Source organism: Halyomorpha halys, unplaced genomic scaffold, assembly GCF_000696795.3.
Source record: "Halyomorpha halys isolate HHAL.00 unplaced genomic scaffold, Hhal_1.1 Scaffold56.1, whole genome shotgun sequence".
NCBI classification, from domain to species: domain Eukaryota; kingdom Metazoa; phylum Arthropoda; class Insecta; order Hemiptera; family Pentatomidae; genus Halyomorpha; species Halyomorpha halys.
In genome coordinates this window covers 1,289,750-1,295,406 of record NW_027115012.1, presented here as the reverse complement: position 1 = coordinate 1,295,406, position 5,657 = coordinate 1,289,750, and the positions used below count along the sequence as shown (strand labels likewise).

At 28.3% G+C, this 5,657-nt stretch overlaps 1 protein-coding gene across 1 annotated transcript in view; it reads right to left on the bottom strand.

The window, feature by feature from the left end:
- Positions 1 to 5,657, bottom strand: part of LOC106692433 (uncharacterized) — a gene marked incomplete at its 5' end in the record, with an annotated part of 33,356 nt that overhangs the window by 13,763 nt on the left and 13,936 nt on the right.

Below are 5,657 nucleotides of genomic sequence, written 5' to 3'. Positions count from 1 at the left end.
AATGCCCTTTTCTTTGTTCCAGGAGATAAGAAAAAAAACAACAACATACGAAATAGATTTAATATTTATTTTTTTTATTAGTACACGGTAAAACATGAAAAATCAATTCACTAGTTTCGTAGATGACATTATTTTTTTTGTTGTCACTAGTAAACTTAGCCATTATTAAAAAAATAACCTATTACTCGTACCGTATTATAGGAAAGAAAGTGTTAAGAAAAAGATTTTTTTAAATGAATGTTTGCTAAAATAATAATAGTAAATAAGTTAGTTAACCAGAAACACAATTAAAATACTACTTTCCAGAAAGTTCTCTAGCAATATGCAACAATCCAAATGGAAGGCCTTGGGCTGGCTAATACGGAGGAAAACAGATACCTGAACCGTCTACTCGAGTCTGATTGGCCAGGTAATTATCTGTCTGCCTGGCACACACAGCCCTCCCTCTGTGATAAACGACCAGTCATTAGTCAAAAATTTAATGAAGTTGTCGGAAGGTGAGGGGTCTTGTTGCCTACTGAGCCAAGTCTTCAATGACTAGTATCGTTCGAAATTAATAAAATATTTCATTAATTATAAGTAAGAATATTTAATAAAAAAAAATTAAGGGTTTGCGCAAGGATAAGTAATATCACCCTTCATCTATTGACTATCAATTGAACAGAATAAGAACAAATAAAAAAATATTAAATACGATTTTTTCTTGAAAAATCCTTTTATTATCAATAGTAAGCTTTCTAAATAAGTATATTGTAAAGATTTTTAATTAAAAATTAAAACATAAAGTCATTTTTTAAATTCTTAAAGCTTTATCATTTTTTAAATATATATTTGTATTATCTAGTTCAAGATTATTAGTTTTATTAATAATAGCCTCAACACTTCCTATATTAAATCATATTACATATTCCACGTTTCGACCGATCCATCCATCATCAAGCACAATTTTGTTTTTAATTTCACAGCTTCACATTTATTTATAAAACTTAGCACGTTATTATGCCTAAGTCAATTTAACACAGTCAAAACAAACCTGTATTTGTCACTATAACATTGAGAGCTTGCAAAGTTTTATAAATAAATTTGATGGTATCAAACAAAAATTAGGAGTGACCAGATCGGCCGAAACGTTGTATGTATAATAGGATTTAATAAAGAAATTTAGAGACTTTTTGGATATCTTTTGTTAGTATTAATACATTTTTTTTATTCCTAACTTAAAAATGGACACGGGTCAGACGTTATATAATATATAAAATGATCATAAATTTTCAATTAACATAATCTAGAAATAGCCGCAGAATTATACAGTACCCGCAATACCAAGACAGAGACATGCTTATGGGTTTTCTTATGTAGATATATTATTTTATTTTATTTCAAAACTGTTCCTCAAATTTTACATCCACAGATTAGTAATGTCTTAGATTAGTAAATAATTTAGCCGTTAAGAGCAAAAGTGATGTAAGTCCTTCTGTTCTCATCAAAATTAATTTTGAAAAAATCTTTAATTAATCACTGAGTGTATTAACTTCAAATGTTTTCTAATAGTTAGATAAGTTTATGAATTAATAGTTTTAACAGAAAAATTGTTATTTAAAAAAAAAGTTAAAGAAATTCTTCAAAAAATTTGAAAATCAAAAAACTACAGGTTTGACTCATACCGCTTTTGCCAGAATTAGCATTAGATGACATTAGATATGTACTGTAACGCTCTCATTACCAATCTATTACACATCAACCTTAAACATAGTTTCATACTTTTCACGAAATGTCCAGATAAATTTTAAAAAAAGAAGTGAAAATATCAGTAGGTATATATTATGGAAAAATCTTTATGAGATACTAAAAAGAACCAACACTCAATCTTCAGTCGAGTGCATATTGAAGGATGATTGCTTAGAAAATCCCGACTCGATAACCGGCCTCCAGTATAACCGACCATGTTTACTTTTCTCAACAATTTAATAACGCTTCGTTATTGGAAAATCCGATGAAAAGTCTCGCGATTGTTCCTATGAAGTTTTCTTCTTGTCTTTCTCTACTCTTTCCCCCACTCCTCCTCGCCTCTTCATCTTTTACGTTTATCTTCATTTCAAAGGTGTCTCCTAACTTTCCTAATAAAGGCCAGATTCCAGCTTATTGTGTAAATTATTAATAATTTTAAAGAAGAGTAACTCGTTCCTTTCTCTTTCTTTATAGTTATAATTTATTTTAAAAAATCTGACTTATTCATCGGAAATGCAATTAATAATTTATCTGACTTTAAGCTAACAAGAAAATTTAACTAATAAATAAATTATTCATTGCTATTCTTCGCTACTTTTAAGTCTTGAAATATATTAATTTAGTCTTAACAAACGAAATTGACCTCTCCCCACCCCCACCAATATACTTTAGGAGTTGGCGAATAAAAAATTGAATAAAGTTAACTTTCCATTTCCTGGATCTGATGCAAAGGTTTGAACTATTGACCTTTGGTCTTTGAGTGGCCTTGTCATGAGGAGTGCTACCGCTCAACATCACTGGAATTCCAGCCGAACGTTAGCGAGCGAACATCTCATTCCACGTCCTGGAGAACTCTAGACAGCCATGAAGCTGTCTGCCACAGGATGACTGGGGTATTGGTGTTCGAGATGCAACGGAACATGGCTAATATCCAAACATACTAAAACTAATTATAAGTTAAATCAACTTTGACACACAACCGTGAGCTAATCTGGGAGGACAATTTTCCCAGGCTTGGTGACACATCGTATCAACACAGAGAAATTTTTAATCTAAGCGCCAGATTATAGATTTTACACTAAAGAAACATTAAATTTTTTTAAGGAAGATGATACGGAGAACTAAAATAGTATAAAACTATTGCTAGCTTTTCATCAGGCCTAAAAACAAGATACAAAAACTAAAAATACTTTAAATTGTGTAGAAGTATAAAATGATATGAAATATAAAGTCAACTATAGCAGGAATATCGTAAAAAGTATGTGATAACTTATACAAAAATAAACAGTAAATTAAAGAGAATAGAAATTTGATGTAAAGAGATAAGCATAAATAAACAAGAAACACAGTAATAAATATACGGCATAAAATTTGCAATTGGAGTAATACCAAATATAATAATGGATACAAGAAAAATAAAGAACAAATATAGTAAAATATAAAAGATGGAAACATTAAGAAAATAAGGCAAGAATAAATATATCAAGGAGTAAAATAAAGGAGCAAATATGTTATAAAACGAAATTAAAAAGTCCAGTAAACTAGGACGAAATATTGGCGCTTAATAGTTTTAAACTATTTGAATTAAATGACACAAAAACTATGCAAAGTTTATTTAAAGTACTTATGAAATTGGGTTCAGAACGAAAATGCCCAATTTTCTTTAATTAGCTATAAAAATAAAATCAAAAAGAGTTATTTTTAATTTCTGTAAAAAAAATCTTGGATGGCATTTGACTTGGATGACATTTTGCAACTGGCCAATTCAATGATTAATTATTAATCATTAAATCTTATAAAGTACATGGATTTTTTCGAATAGGTCTAAGAACAGTGAAACTCGCAGTCTTTTAATTCCAGAACCATTTAATTTATATAAATCTTTATTATTTCAAATATCACTTACTGTTTTTGAAAAAAAAATGTTTTCTTTTAATTTAATTTATTTATATTTCTTTTTAATATCAAATATTGCTATGGTTTAGCTAATATATTCTAGTATATATAATGATATTGGTTATGTTTCCAAGATTGAAGCTTAGTCAGTATGCATAAGCAAACATTAACATCACTGTGGATTGCATTATATTATACTAAAAAAAAAAAATGGATTTTTTTCATACACTAGTAAGCTTCCCAATTTTATTATTATTGAATTTATTTTAATCATGAAAAATAATAAAATTTCAAATTTAAAAAACAAAAAAGGAGAAAACTATATTTACAATTTGTTTATTAATATCAAATACAGTTCTTATTTATATATATTCGAACTGTTTTATTTTTTTTTTTATAACTATCGAGGCACATTTGTATACTTGTCATCTCTTTATTTAATTGTTTATAACTTGAGATTACTTATTTTATTTATAAATAATTTATCATTATGTCGAGTTGTGGCTAACTCTATTAATAAGGGGCTATTCCCAAAGACAAATAAATAAATAATAAATATTATAAACAAAACTTAAAAGTTATATTGACTCTTAAAAGCAAGAATTTCACTTTTTTTGACACAGAAATCCTTAATATTACTTCTCATACGGTCCGTGTGTATTTTCTTTATTTTATACAGTTTCTTTTTCAATTTTATTCTCGAATTTCGTTGGAAAGGGGTGTGACTTTTTAGGCACGTGGTGAAGTGTTTCCTTTTCTTCTTGCTTCCATGAGTCCCATTTTCTAGACTCCTATACAGGCGTATTTAACATTACTGCAGAAGTGACTCAAAAGAGTCAAGAGAATTTTTTTTTACTGAAAACATACATACGCATGTGAGTTTTTACAACTTTCCTTTCAGAGTGACCAAATAAATTTAATGTCATTATAAATTTTGAATTATTATGCCAATAGTATGAAATTAGTTATTTTACCAGATTATAATTTTGAAAATAATGATTTTTTTTCCATTATTAGAAGTATGACGTATTTAATTAAGACACAAATACTGTGTAATTTGTAATAAAATCATTGTTATAAAAAATTTACATTTATATCTTTATTTTAAGAAGCAATATACAACCAAGCATTTTCGAAACATTTATTTACGCATATATTTATGTTAGGATATGAAAAAATTCAACATTTATTAAAGGTTTTAAAAAATAAAATTAACTGAGATTCTAATGTTCCTTCTTCTTTTGTACAATTTACTTATTGTAGAAAACAAGTAATTTTATCATCTATTGATTAACAGAGTTCTAGAATGAAGCAAATGCGATATAAACTCTCAATTAACGAAAAGCATGATTAGAAAAAAATAATAGTTATAAATAAATAGGATATATTCCAAAAAATCCGAGGATACAAAAGCTCAGGAGGAAACATCAGGCAGATGAAGGAAGAGACAGAAAGTCTAGAAATAACGGACCAGGACTGTCTAGATGGAGAAAGATATAGGAAAAGACTGAAGGAAATCAAGGTTCTTGTGGGAAAGAAGAATTCGAAAAGGATTGTCGCATGGACAGAAGAAAGAAAACAAAGGCACGCCGAGATAATGAGGGAAAAATGGAAGGAAAGAAAAATCAAAAACAAGAGAGAAGCCAAAAGTAATGATATTCGCGTGGTTTTAAAGGTCGTTCCGTGAAAAAATAAATAAGAAATAGTTATGCACTATCAAGGTTTAGCCTATTCCAAGCGCCTTCCAGTGAAATAGAGAAAAAAAAATGTTATTCAAATTAGCAACGTATTTTTTTTTAACTTTTAATACGTGAGAGTCCTTGCGTGGAAAAGTGATCTAAATGTTAAAAATTGAAAAAAAAAACTACAGACGAAATGAATGTTCCATTGCCAATCATATTAACAAATTTGACTCCAGTAATAATTTCTATTGAGCTGAAATAAGTGTCAAAACATCTATAAGTTTGTAAATCAGCGCCTATTGTCCTTTCTACATTATTTTAGTCCATTTTCTGTAATACTCTATCTGTAAG